The sequence below is a fragment of the Silene latifolia genome, chromosome 2, assembly GCF_048544455.1.
Source record: "Silene latifolia isolate original U9 population chromosome 2, ASM4854445v1, whole genome shotgun sequence".
Lineage (NCBI taxonomy): Eukaryota > Viridiplantae > Streptophyta > Magnoliopsida > Caryophyllales > Caryophyllaceae > Silene > Silene latifolia.
The window spans coordinates 194,738,195-194,751,090 of NC_133527.1; the positions used below are offsets into that span (position 1 = coordinate 194,738,195).

Below are 12,896 nucleotides of genomic sequence, written 5' to 3' on the forward strand. Positions count from 1 at the left end.
GCGGTTCCTATGAGAGATAACTTGGCTCCGAAAAAGGTGGTGAATCCGAGTATTGTGAAGCCACCTATTCAAGCTAACAATTTTGATGTGAAAGCCACCTTGCTACAACTTGTCCAAGGGAACCAATTCGGAGGGGGAGCCACCGAAAACCCCAACGAGCATCTTAACGAGTTCTTGGATAGTTGTGACATGTTCAAGGCCAATGGAGTAACGGAGGATGCCGTACGCCTTAGGCTTTTCCCTTACTCTTTGAGGGGAAGTGCCAAGGAGTGGCTTAAAAGTTGTGAACCCGACTCTCTTCGGACTTGGGATGATGTCTCTAAGGCTTTTCTCAACAAGTATTTCCCACCCCAACGAACCGCAAGAATCAAGAGTGAGCTCCAAGGGTTCACCCAACAAGAAGATGAGACCCTTTATGAAGCATGGGAGAGGTACAAGGGCCTCCAAAGGCTATGCCCTCACCACGGTATTGGAGATGATGAGCTCATCAACAATTTCTATGAAGGGTTAAACAATGATATGAAGATGAACCTTGATTCCGGCTCGGGGAAGGGAGCTTTGGATAAGATAGACCACAAGACGGCGAAAGAGCTTATTGAAGAAATGGCTTCTCGTACCTTTCACTGGAACAATGATAGGCACAAGAGGAAGGGGAAGTCAACGGTCGAGTCGGCCAACAATGTGGAAGTGAAAGAGATGATAGAAGAGCTTAAGCAACAAGTTGCCTTGATGAGCTCAAGCAAAACATCTAGCAATTCTTCTATGAGGAACCAAGTCTATAGTTGTGAGCTTTGTGGAGACCAAGGACACCCACCCAATGAGTGTCCTTTGGTGGTTGGCGATGGAAGTAGTATGGAGCAAGTGAACGGGATATGGGAGTCTAGTCCGGCCAAGCAAGCATTTAACAACAACCAATATCACCCCGGATTGAGAGCCCACCCAAACTTCTCTTATGGCTCTCAAAATGTCCAAAACCCAACCTTCCAACAAAAGTCACAACAACCAAACTTCCAAACTCAAAAACAAAACACGACATTCAATCAAGGTCCACCGGGTTTCCAAGGGAGAACCTTCCAACCAAGACAACAACAATTTCAACCACTCAACCCACCAACCAACCCACCTTTCCAACAAACCGCCCAACCTTTCCAACAAACCACTCAACCTTTCCAACAAAACACCCAACCAAAGTCAAGCTTGGAACTCATGATGGAACAATTGATGACTTCCCAAAACCAACTTGTCAATACTCAAACACAATTCATCAACCATTCCACTCAAAAACATGACGAGACAACCTCATCCATCAACCAACTTAGGACCCAAATGCAAGCTTCTCAACGGATGACGGACAACCAAATCTCCCAATTGGCTACCCAAATGAGCCAACTACAAGCCTCCCAAGGTAAATTCCCGGGTAAAACCGAGGAAAATCCGAAAACCATGAATGCTATTCACTTGAGGAGTGGTAGAGATTTGGAAGACCGGGAATTTGTCAAGAAACGGAAGAGTAGTAGACCGGGCAATGTCATTGAACCTCAAATGGTGGTTGAACCTCCTAAGGTAATTGAAGAAAAGGAGGGGAAAGATGAGCTTGTAGAAATTGTTGTGGAAACTCCAAAAGTGATTGAACCAACAAGGGTGGTTGAAGAGCCTCAACAACAAGTGGTAAGAACTTATGTACCACCGGTTCCCTTTCCACAAAGGTTGGCAAGAGCCAAACTTGAACAAAAGTATGGGAAGTTCATGGACATGATGAAGGGTATCAACATTACCATGCCTTTCATTGATGCCGTAAAAGAGATTCCAAGTTATGGCAAGTTCTTGAAGGAGCTTATCTCAAACAAAAACTCTTTGAGCCCAACAACTACGGTGAGCTTATCCAAGGAGTGTAGTGCAATTCTCATGAATGAAGCTCCTCAAAAGCTTGAAGACCCGGGGAGTTTTTCCATACCTTGTAAGATTGGGACCGTGCACATTGAGAGGGCTTTGTGTGATTTGGGGGCAAGCATTAGTCTTATGCCCCTCAAAATTTTCAAGAAGTTGAAGGGTTATGAGCTTTCACCAACAAGGGTTTCTCTCCAACTTGCGGATAGGTCGGTAAGATACCCTATTGGTCTTGTGGAGGATGTCCCACTCAAGGTGGGGAAACTTGCATTTCCATGTGATTTCTATGTGATGGACATCCCCGAAGACTCAAATATTCCCATCATATTGGGGCGCCCTTGCCTTGCCACGGGGGGTGCCATGATTGATGTGAAGAATGGGAAGCTTTCTTTGCAAGTGGGTGAAGAAAAGGTTGAATTCTCCTTGAACAAGGCTATGAAAGAGCCTTCGGAAGAAAAGTCTTGTTATATGATTGATGTGGTAGAAGAATGGGTTGATATGAAGAAATTTGATGAAGACAAGGGTTTGCAAGGGTTCCTTGAGGGCAAGGTAAAGGATTGCAAGGAGCACCGGGAGTATGCTTTAGCTATGGAAGCAACAATTGAAGAAGACCCGGAAAAAGAATTTGAAAGTTTGAGAAGAGATGATAAGAAAGAGGAGAGATCCACGCCTCCTCAAGTGGAGTTGAAACCTCTTCCTTCTACTCTTAAACATGCTTTCCTTGGCCCTAATGATACTTACCCTATTATTGTCAATAGTGCACTCAATGACACCGAACTTCAAAAATTGCTTGATGTTGTGAGAAAATACAAGGATGTCATTGGGTACTCAATTGATGATATCAAGGGGATTAGCCCTTCTTTTTGCACCCATCGCATTCATTTGGAGGATGAGAGTGCATCTTCCATTGAGCCTCAACGCCGCCTTAACCCCGCTATGAAAGAAGTGGTTAGGAAGGAGGTGTTGAAGCTCTATGATGCAAGCATAATATACCCTATCTCCGATAGTGCATGGGTGAGCCCGGTGCATGTTGTGCCGAAGAAGGGCGGGGTCACGGTAGTCACCAATGATAAGAATGAACTAATTCCAACAAGAGTCACAACCGGGTGGAGAATGTGCATAGACTATAGGCGCCTAAACAAGGCAACTAGGAAAGACCATTTCCCCCTCCCTTTCCTTGACCAAATGTTGGAAAGACTTGCCCAACATTCTCATTTTTGCTACCTTGATGGGTTTTCGGGTTTTTTTTCCAAATCCCGATTCACCCTAATGACCAAGAAAAGACCACATTCACGTGCCCATTCGGCACCTTTGCTTATAGGCGCATGCCCTTTGGGCTTTGCAATGCGCCGGCCACATTTCAAAGATGCATGCTAGCTATATTTTCCGAATATGTTGAGAATATCATGGAGGTGTTTATGGACGACTTCTCGGTCGTAGGCACCTCATTTGATGGATGTCTAGCTAATTTGGGTAAGGTCTTGAAAAGATGTCAAGAGAGTGGTCTAGTCTTGAATTGGGAGAAATGTCACTTCATGGTGACATCCGGGGTTGTTTTGGGTCATGTAGTGTCAAGTAAGGGCTTGGAAGTCGATCAAGCCAAGATTGAAGTGATCAAAACACTACCCCCTCCCACTAATGTAAAAGGAATTAGGAGTTTTCTTGGGCATGCCGGTTTTTACCGGAGATTCATTAAGGATTTTTCTTTGATTGCCCGACCTTTAACTTTGTTGCTTGGAAAAGATGTGCCATTTGAATTTACTAATGAGTGTTTGGATGCATTCAATAGGTTGAAGGAAGCTCTCATCACCGCTCCAATCATGCAACCTCCCACTTGGGGAGAACCTTTTGAGTTGATGTGCGATGCTAGTGATGTGGCGGTGGGAGCGGTGTTAGGACAAAAGAAGAATGGTAAACTCCATGCCATATATTATGCAAGCAAGACTTTGGATGAAGCTCAATCACATTACACTACCACCGAAAAGGAGCTTTTGGCGGTCATATATGCCATGAACAAGTTCCGTTCTTATTTGGTGGGCTCTAAGGTTATTGTGCACACCGATCACACGGCGTTGAGACACTTGCTAATTAAGAAGGAGTCAAAGCCCCGCTTGATTCGGTGGATACTATTGTTGCAAGAGTTCGATATCGAGATTAGAGACAAGAAAGGTGTAGAAAATGTGGTAGCCGATCATCTTTCTCGGCTACTCCATGTCAAGGATAAGGATGGATTGCCAATTGATGACACATTACCGGATGATCAACTATTCGCACTAGCTTTGATGGATACCCCGTGGTACGCGGACTATGCAAATTATTTGGTATCCGGGGTCATCCCACACGGTTATGATTCCCATAAGAGAAAGAAATTCTTCCATGACCTTAAGCAATATTTTTGGGAAGAACCGTGTCTCTACAAAGCTTGTGCCGACGGGATAATTAGAAGATGCATCCCCAATGAAGAAGTCCAACCCATAATCTCTCATTGCCATGACATGCCAAGTGGAGGGCATGGTAGTTCACGAAAAACCGCCGCGAGGGTGCTCCAATGTGGATTCTTTTGGCCTTCCCTATTTCACGATGTGGCCTCCTACGTCAAGAAGTGTGACAAGTGTCAAAGAAGTGGTAACATCTCAAAGAGGCATGAAATGCCAATGAACTACATACTTGAGGTGGAGGTATTCGATGTATGGGGCATTGACTACCAAGGCCCTTTTCCCTCATCAAATGGGAATGAGTATATTCTTGTTACGGTGGACTACGTGAGCAAATGGGTTGAAGCAATTCCAACAAAGACTTGTGACGCAAAATCCGTGACCAAGCTCATGGAGACAATCATATTCCCCCGGTTTGGAGTCCCACGAATTGTGATAAGTGACCGTGGAACCCATTTCCGGGAGAGGACTCTTGATGCTTTACTCAAGAAGCACGGGGTGCAACATAGGCGGAGCCTTGCCTATCACCCGCAAGCCAACGGCCAAGCCGAAATTTCTAACCGTGAAATCAAGATGATCCTCGAAAAGACCGTGAACCGGTCAAGGAAAGATTGGTCTACCAAGCTCAACGATGCATTGTGGGCTTACCGGACCGCCTTTAAAACACCAATAGGAACTTCACCGTTCCGGTTGGTGTACGGTAAGCCTTGTCATTTACCGGTTGAGTTGGAGCATAAGGCACATTGGGCCATCCGTCTACTAAACTTTGACCTAAAGAGCGCCGGGGAGAAGCGGCTACTTGACCTCAATGAGCTTGAAGAATTCCGACTAGAGGCTTATGAGAGCTCTAGGTTGTACAAGGAAAAGACCAAGCGGTTCCATGACAAAGCTATTATAAGGAGGGAATTCAAGGAGGGGGACTTGGTTCTCCTCTTTAACTCGAGGTTCAAGCTCTTTTCGGGAAAATTGAAGTCAAAATGGTCGGGGCCTTTCACCGTGGTCCGAGCTTTTCCATATGGGTCGGTTGAAGTTTCCGATGGAGACCAAACATTCAAGGTAAATGGACAACGGCTAAAGCACTACATTGCCGGAACCCCTATTATCAAGAATGTGAGCTCAATTGCCACTTTTATTCCAAATTATTGATTGTCATTCATAACTCCGTCGAGCCTACGACATAAAACAAGGGCGCTTCATGGGAGGCAACCCATGCATCTTTGTATATATCATGCATTTAGGTAGAATTCGAGGAATTTTGGATGGATAATACTTGTCAATTTGATTGTTGTCGGCCATGAGTGTTGAAGATTTGGGGTTTTTGTTTGATGAACAAGCGTTTGACCATTTATTGGCCTTTATCCGACGTCCCGAGTCGGGTTTGAAAGTTGAAAACACGGAAAACGAGGCCAATAAATGATGGGAATTGGAATAAGGGGTTTATTGAAGAAATCATGATGAAAAGGAGTCCCAGCCGGGTGACCGGCGGCCGGTCCCCTGACCGGCTGGGAAGTTCCTGTAAGTTTGATGGAATTTTGATGAAAAACAAGGAAGAGTAGTCCCAGCCGGCAGGCCGGCAGCCGGTCCACCGGCTGGGAATGCGTATACAATTGAAATGTATCAAATTGGATTGAAGGGAAGTCCCAGCCGGCAGGCCGGCAGCCGGTCCACCGGCTGGGGATACGCTTATGAGGGATTGTCAACAAGTTTTCTTAAGAGGGAAGTCCCAGCCGGCAGGCCGGCAGCCGGTCCACCGGCTGGGAATGCACGTATGAAGGATATGGGAAATGGGTGTTCTCCCAGCCGGGTGACCGGCGGCCGGTCTCCTGACCGGCTGGGAGTTTTCTGATCTTTTTTATGGAATTTCAAAAATTGCACGAACTCCCAGCCGGGTGACCGGCGGCCGGTCTCCTGACCGGCTGGGAGTACTCTGATCGTGTTTTAACACCAAAATCACCCAATTTCCTTCATTATTTTCGACCCCTTCTTCCCCTCTCTCTCACTCTAACCCTAACTCCACCTCCCTCATCCCCTTCAACAACCTTTTTCGCCACCACCCACCACCACCTCAACCACCAACAACCACCTCACCTCCTTCCTAACCTTTCACCCACCATCAAAATCACAATCATGGCCCCAAAAAAGAGAGTGAGGAGAGGAGACTTGGCTCTTCAACAGGCGGAGGCGGTAGCGACGGACATGAGCTCCGACCCCGACTTCCCGGACATCCAATTCACCTCAATCACAATGAAAGGTAAGTTTGTCTTATTCAAGAAACGCCCTATTGTCCCTACCCGATTCATTGATCGTCAATCCATGAGGGAACTAGGATTAGATCAAGTTACTCTTGATTTATTTGATGGGGTGGGAATGAAAATGATGTATGGAATTCATGAGCGGACCTATGTTCGTCTTACTTGGGAGTTTTTGAGCTCCCTCCGTCTTGACAAACACCGCCAAACCCAAAAGGTAGCCTTTTTGCACTTTAGATTGATGAACAAGGACTACTCCTTGACCCTACCGACCTTTGCATCCCATTTTGGGCTTGACACTAGCCCTCCTCACAAGGCACCCGAGACATTTGACCATGGGGCCTTATGGAAGGCTATTACGGGTTTAGATGATGTTAAGGGGGTCAAGAGAGCCGCCAACACAGTCCACAATGCGGCTATCCGGGTTTGGCATAGGTACATGGGTTGGACCATCTTTGGCCGAGAGGAAAATCATAATTTCAGAACGGAGGAATTGGAAATTCTCGGCTCTTACCTTCGCTCCAACCCAACTACTTTCAAAATTGACATTGCCCACCATTTGGCCCTTACTTTACAACGGCTTAGCAATTCTCCGGCCTCTAATACGGCCGTTGTCGTGGGTGGACTCATTACCCATTTGATGAAGAGGCTCAATCGGAGGGTCAACTTGGGTGGGTTGCGTTCCATGATTGGTGATACAATGTTGTTCAAAAATTATATCCACCACAACCTCGGTTGGTTGAAGACCAACCCGAATGATGGCCTAGACTATTGGCAAATTCGGGTTGATGGAGTTGATCGGAATTCTATCCCTCTTCCCAACCCATACAAAATGAAAGTAGTGCCTAACCAAGAATATTACTTGCTTGAGATTGAAGATCTTGAAGATCCCTCCATCCCCCAACAAATTAACCCCAATCTTCGGTATGCTCGTGGCCGACCCATCATTCCCGCAAGGTCTACCTTGCGGTATGCCACACCGACTTCTCCTTTTGTCCCCGGCCCCTTGCAACAAGGAGAGGGGTCCTCCAGTCAACACCAACAACAATCGCCTCCTCTCCATGCCGACCTCGTTTCCTTCATGGCGGAGATGAAGATTAATATGACAAACGCCGCAAACGAGCGGCATGGCCTTCAACAAAGACTTGACCGGATTTACTATGACACCTCTCTTGGTCAATTTCCGGTCTATGACGATTGTATGAGGAACCATTACAAGCACCCCTCCGGCCTTCACCCCTCCTACTATTTATTCCCGGATGGCGGACATCCGGAAGACGGGACCTTCCGCTACGGAGATATTAACTTGCGGCCCGACTACTTTAGCGCTCCGGTTTTTCCCACCCCGCCTACCTCCCAAGGGGAGGGACATGACGCGAGGTGGTTCGGGGGTGCCCCTTCGATCTTCCAAGAGGGCGGGTCTAGTGGTGCCGGAGGGCACCCGGAGATGTTTGTTGGTATGAGCCAACCAATGGGGGATTTTAGCTCGGATGTCCACTTGAACACGGACGATTTCATTCGTGAATCCGAGTTCGGGGGAATTCAAGGTGATGGTGATGGTGATGGTGATGGTGATGGTGATGGTAATGAAGATGATGAAGATGATGATGACGATATGGGGTCTTAGTCCCCGAGTTGATGGTTTCGTTTATCCTCCCAATCAATCCAAATGACAAGTATGATCTTTTCCCCTTTATCCAAATTTCTCATCCATATTTAAATTTTTCGCATGCATTTAGTTAATAATTCATTTAGTTGCATCATATAGGATTGCATTAGATTTCAATTTTGTAATATATTGTCACATTTACTAATTGCATTCACTTAGCGTAATTTGCATTGTCATTTCAATTTAGCATATAGAATAGAGCATGCATTGCATTTTCAAAATAAAAACCAACTAAAAATTGAAAAAAATGACCAAAAAACCAAAAACATGTTAATTTATTTCACTAATATGCCCTCCCATGTTTATAAATAAGTGTGGGGAGGGCCTAAAAAAAAACAAAAATATGTCTTTTAATTTGTACTCCCTCCACACATTTATTTCCATTTGAAAGTAATGTAAATAAATAAGTGTGGGGAGGGAGTTTTCATAAAAAAAAAAAAAAAAAAAAAAAAAAAAAAAAACCAAAACCAAAAAAATATGTCCTTTTAATTTTTCAAAACAAAAATCACAAAAATATGTTATTTTCCCTTTGAAAAATCAAAAATCAAAAAAAATATGTTCCTTTCTTTTTCTTATTCACTCCCTATGCTTTTGTCCATTGAGGACAATGTACATATTAAGTGTGGGGAGGGAAATATCCACTTTGTGCATATTGTTAATATTTGTATATATTACTTGTAAATATTCAAGAGAAATTTCAAAATGACTAAAAATTGAAAAAAATTCAAAAATTCAAAAAATATTGCATTGTATATACATGTGTTCGGCTAACAAAGTGGCAAGGTACATTGACTATCCAAGGCAAAAAGGAGACTAGAAGACCGCCTGGTATAGACGTTCTTATCTCTTTCCTTTTTTTTCCCGTTCTTTCTCTTTTTATATTGTTGTATAATATGGAGGAGGATGGGATTTTTGTTGCTTTGGGTGTCTCCTTGGGAGACCGTTTGGAATTTCGGTGTTGATGTGCTGCTAGGTTTAGCCAATTTGTTGCATGTTTCATTTCATGTTTGTTTAAATTTCCGCATGCATTTGCTCACATGTAAATACTTGTTGCATTTCTTTCTTTTGCATTGAGTTTGTAAATAAGTTTTTAAGGAAGAACATGGTCAAAGGAAGGGAACCAAGTACCCCCATGATGAACTAATGTGCCCAATAGTGCCTTTCCCCTCCTCGTGACTCGCACCCGTGGCCTCTTAGTTAGCCGAGGAAGGGGGAGCTTGATCAATGAGTCTAGACCGATCTTGTGAGACCTAGGGCCGTAGACTAGACCTTTGGCTCGACTTAACTACTCAAAGGTAAGGGTAGAGCCTCCTAGGGCGGGTACATTCATACCCCGCCCTCATCTAGGTTTGAGAGTAGGTCTCCTCGCGAGGCGTGTCACATCATTACGCATAAATGTGTCGCATCGTCCTTAGACCATGAAATTGCATTACATTTTTGTGCATATGATTTGAAGCAAAAATCAGTTTTATGAACCTCACAAAAGCCAAATTAGCTTAGTTTCGTCCCTTGCATTGATTTCCTTTTTGATTCACCCCTCTGAGCCTTAGCCTATTCCTTTTGGCATACCCACTAAAAGAGCTACATCCCAAAAACACCCCTCCTTAATCAAGAATGGGTCATGATTTGTAGAAGTGTCTAGGTGGTGGAGTCGGAATTTGATGATGGACGAAGTACATGTCCATTGGGTCGAAGATTTTGTCTACATTTGGTGTTGTATATAAATAAGAGGTTTTGAAAAAGAAATGAAAAACAAAATAGAAAAGTGAAAAAGTCATGAAAAATCCAAAAAAAATGAGTTACTTGTGTTGTATATATTTGTTTATTGTCAAGAAAAGAAAAAGGCAAGCAACACCCCTACTCATCATTTAAAGGGGTAGAAAAAGCCGTTGCTAAATAAAAAGGGGCACATTGATGTTTTTCCAAAAATGAGTCGGGTTTGCACATTTTTTGCATGGCTTGGGAAACCGAGTCGTTGTTACGGTGTAGACGTTACCATTTGTTGAAATAAAAGGAGTTTTATCAAATTTTTCCTACTTGAGTTGGGTTTATGCAATTTTTGCATAGTTTTGGTCATCATTGCTATGTTAGGGCATAGACGTGTCTCATATGTTGCAATAAAAGATGGGATGTGATGTGTCGACGATTCTTGATTTGAGCTCCACATATCCAAACGGTGCTTGCACCAATCCCGTTTTGACCTTCTCCTTAGCCCCGTTGTAACCCTTGCTTCATGTTTGTGCATTTTCCCGTTGTTTGCATTTCATTGGACATAGGACGGTGTTACACATTAGATTGCGGGCGCGTTTTCGCTAGTCGAGTTAGGTGAGTGATTTTGGTTACTCTTTGTCACAAAAATCACCTTGTTCCTTCATTGAGTGACGAGTGAAAACCGTGAGGATGTCGTTGCCTTGGTCCCCTTAGTCATGGGTCCTTTGGTCGAATCTTGTGTCGGCCTTGTAATTCTCGGCGGTCTTGCCCTTTCTTCCCTTTCCCCGCTCTCGAATTTGTTTCTTGAGCATTGGTCACACAAGGGTTGCTTTTGTCACATTTAGGGGGTTGGCACCTCATTTGGCACTCCTGAGACGGTACTCCCGACCGAGACCATGTTTTGTTATTTGAAAAATCCGACCACTTAGATGAGGAAAGTGGATCATTTTGTTAGATGCATTCTATTTGTTGATTATGTGCTTTCATGATGAATGTGTCAAAAGTTTTGTAGCAAGACCCAACTTGCCTTGCAATAGGGCACTCTCCCCTCATGGGTGTCAAATTGTGAGTTGAAGGGGCGTTGAGTGCGCTAATACTCGATCGGCTTAAGTAGTAGTTTAGTTGAGTGATGCTTATATTGTGCATCCACTCTCCATGTCTATCATAATAATGCTTTGTACATTTGGTTTAAGGACTTACTCGGGGACGAGTAAGGATTAAGTGTGGGGAGGTTTGATATAGGACCATTTTGCACTCTTTTTCCCTCTATTTTCATGCATATTCGACCCCATTTAAAGCGGTTTTGTACCCCCTTTACTCTCGTTTCTAGTCCCGATTCCCTTTACTATGACACTTTGGCCCCCTTGCAGAAATTGAGGCGGGAACGGGCGAAACGAAGCTAGAAAGACGGGATTTCTAAGCCTTGCATGAAAGAAGAAGGGAAGTATGCTGAGATGTACCCTCAGCCGGTAGGCCGGCAGCCGGCTAGCCGGCTGGGAGTACATCTACAAGGAAAATGAAGGAAGAATTGTGAAGAAGCACTCCCAGCCGGTGGCCCGGCGGCCGGCTGGCCGGCTGGGAGGACAATTGAGCTTAGGAAATGCAAAGAATTGGGAGAATGTTACAGGAAACTCCCAGCCGGTCAAATGACCGGCGGCCGGCTAGCCGGCTGGGAGTTCCTCCAAAGCCAGAAGTCAAGCTTCAAAGTCAAAGTTGCCTCAGCCGGTCAGTGACCGGCGGCCGGTTGACCGGCCGTGCACACCTGATGACCTCAAAAATTGTTCAAAACTCCCAGAGATCTCCCAGCCGGTCAAATGACCGGCGGCCGGTCGACCGGCCGGGAGTGCATTTACGAGTTGCAAAGCCCATTTCCAATTTCGGTCCTAATCCTTGTATAACCTATATATACCCCCTCTTAAACCCTTTTGTACACACAACCCTAGATCCAGAAATTTTACCCTTTCAAGCTTTAAACTTTCCTAATCTCTTTGTTAATCTTTCTTTAATTAGAGAAGTTCTTCAATCAATTAGTGATTGAATTTGGGTTTGTAAGAAGATTGAAGGATTTCCTTCTTTATTATTTCTATCCAAATTCCTCTTTCACTATTTTGTTGGTACTAATTCTCTCCCTATTTTCATTTGTTTACATTTTTGCTCTTCTTTTATGTTTGTTTGATTGTTTATATTAAGATTGTTATTGTTGTTTGTTTGTTGTTGTTAATTCCTTCATTGTTCATCTTTTCATTGTTCTTCCTTCCCTTGTTCCTCTTTCTTTTGTTCATCCTTGGGTAGTTGTCCTCAAAGACTTAATCTTTGAGTTGATTTGGTTAAAGATTGTGTCTTTAGGTTTAATCACTCTCATTATTAGATTAAATCATCTTTCCTTACACCCATTGTTAGATTGTTGCATGTTTAGTAGTGAATTTCATCTTCTCACCATGTTTGTGACCAAAGTTTCCATCTTTATTGTTAATTTTGCAATTAGGACCATGATTAGTGAGTAGTCTTCCACTAGGGCTCGGTTTGACCCGACATGAGTAATTTCATTAATTGAATTTCATAAAGGCTAATTATTTGGGGAAATTGGTGAGGGTAGTTTAGAGGAATGATTTGGGTTATGGGTTGACTCTTGGGTAGTGTTGACTTACGACCCTTGACCACCAACGAGAATTGGTTAGGTTGTGATTTGGGTACCCGAGACTTGACCCTATTGTTGACCTTGGTTGAGACCGAAAGGGAGAACCGGGGTAGGACACCTCTAAATTAGCGTTTGAAATCGACCCTCGAGAGAGGGAGTGGGATGACCCGGGTATTGACGGGGCTTAATGACCTTAGCGAATATCGGACTACCTCGGGAAAATGCATGTTTTTGGGGTAGTGGGGTATTGAGTTAGGGATTCCGACCTTCGAACCCGAGAGGGGGGTTGGTGGGTAGTGCTAGTGTCC

General features: G+C 44.3%; 1 non-coding gene across 1 annotated transcript; it reads right to left on the reverse strand.

Moving 5' to 3' along the window:
* Positions 1–363: 363 nt before the first annotated feature.
* On the reverse strand, positions 364–470 carry LOC141644559 (small nucleolar RNA R71). The gene has a single exon (XR_012544172.1). It is a non-coding gene; the product is annotated as a small nucleolar RNA R71 (small nucleolar RNA).
* Between the last annotated feature and the right edge of the window lie 12,426 nt (positions 471–12,896).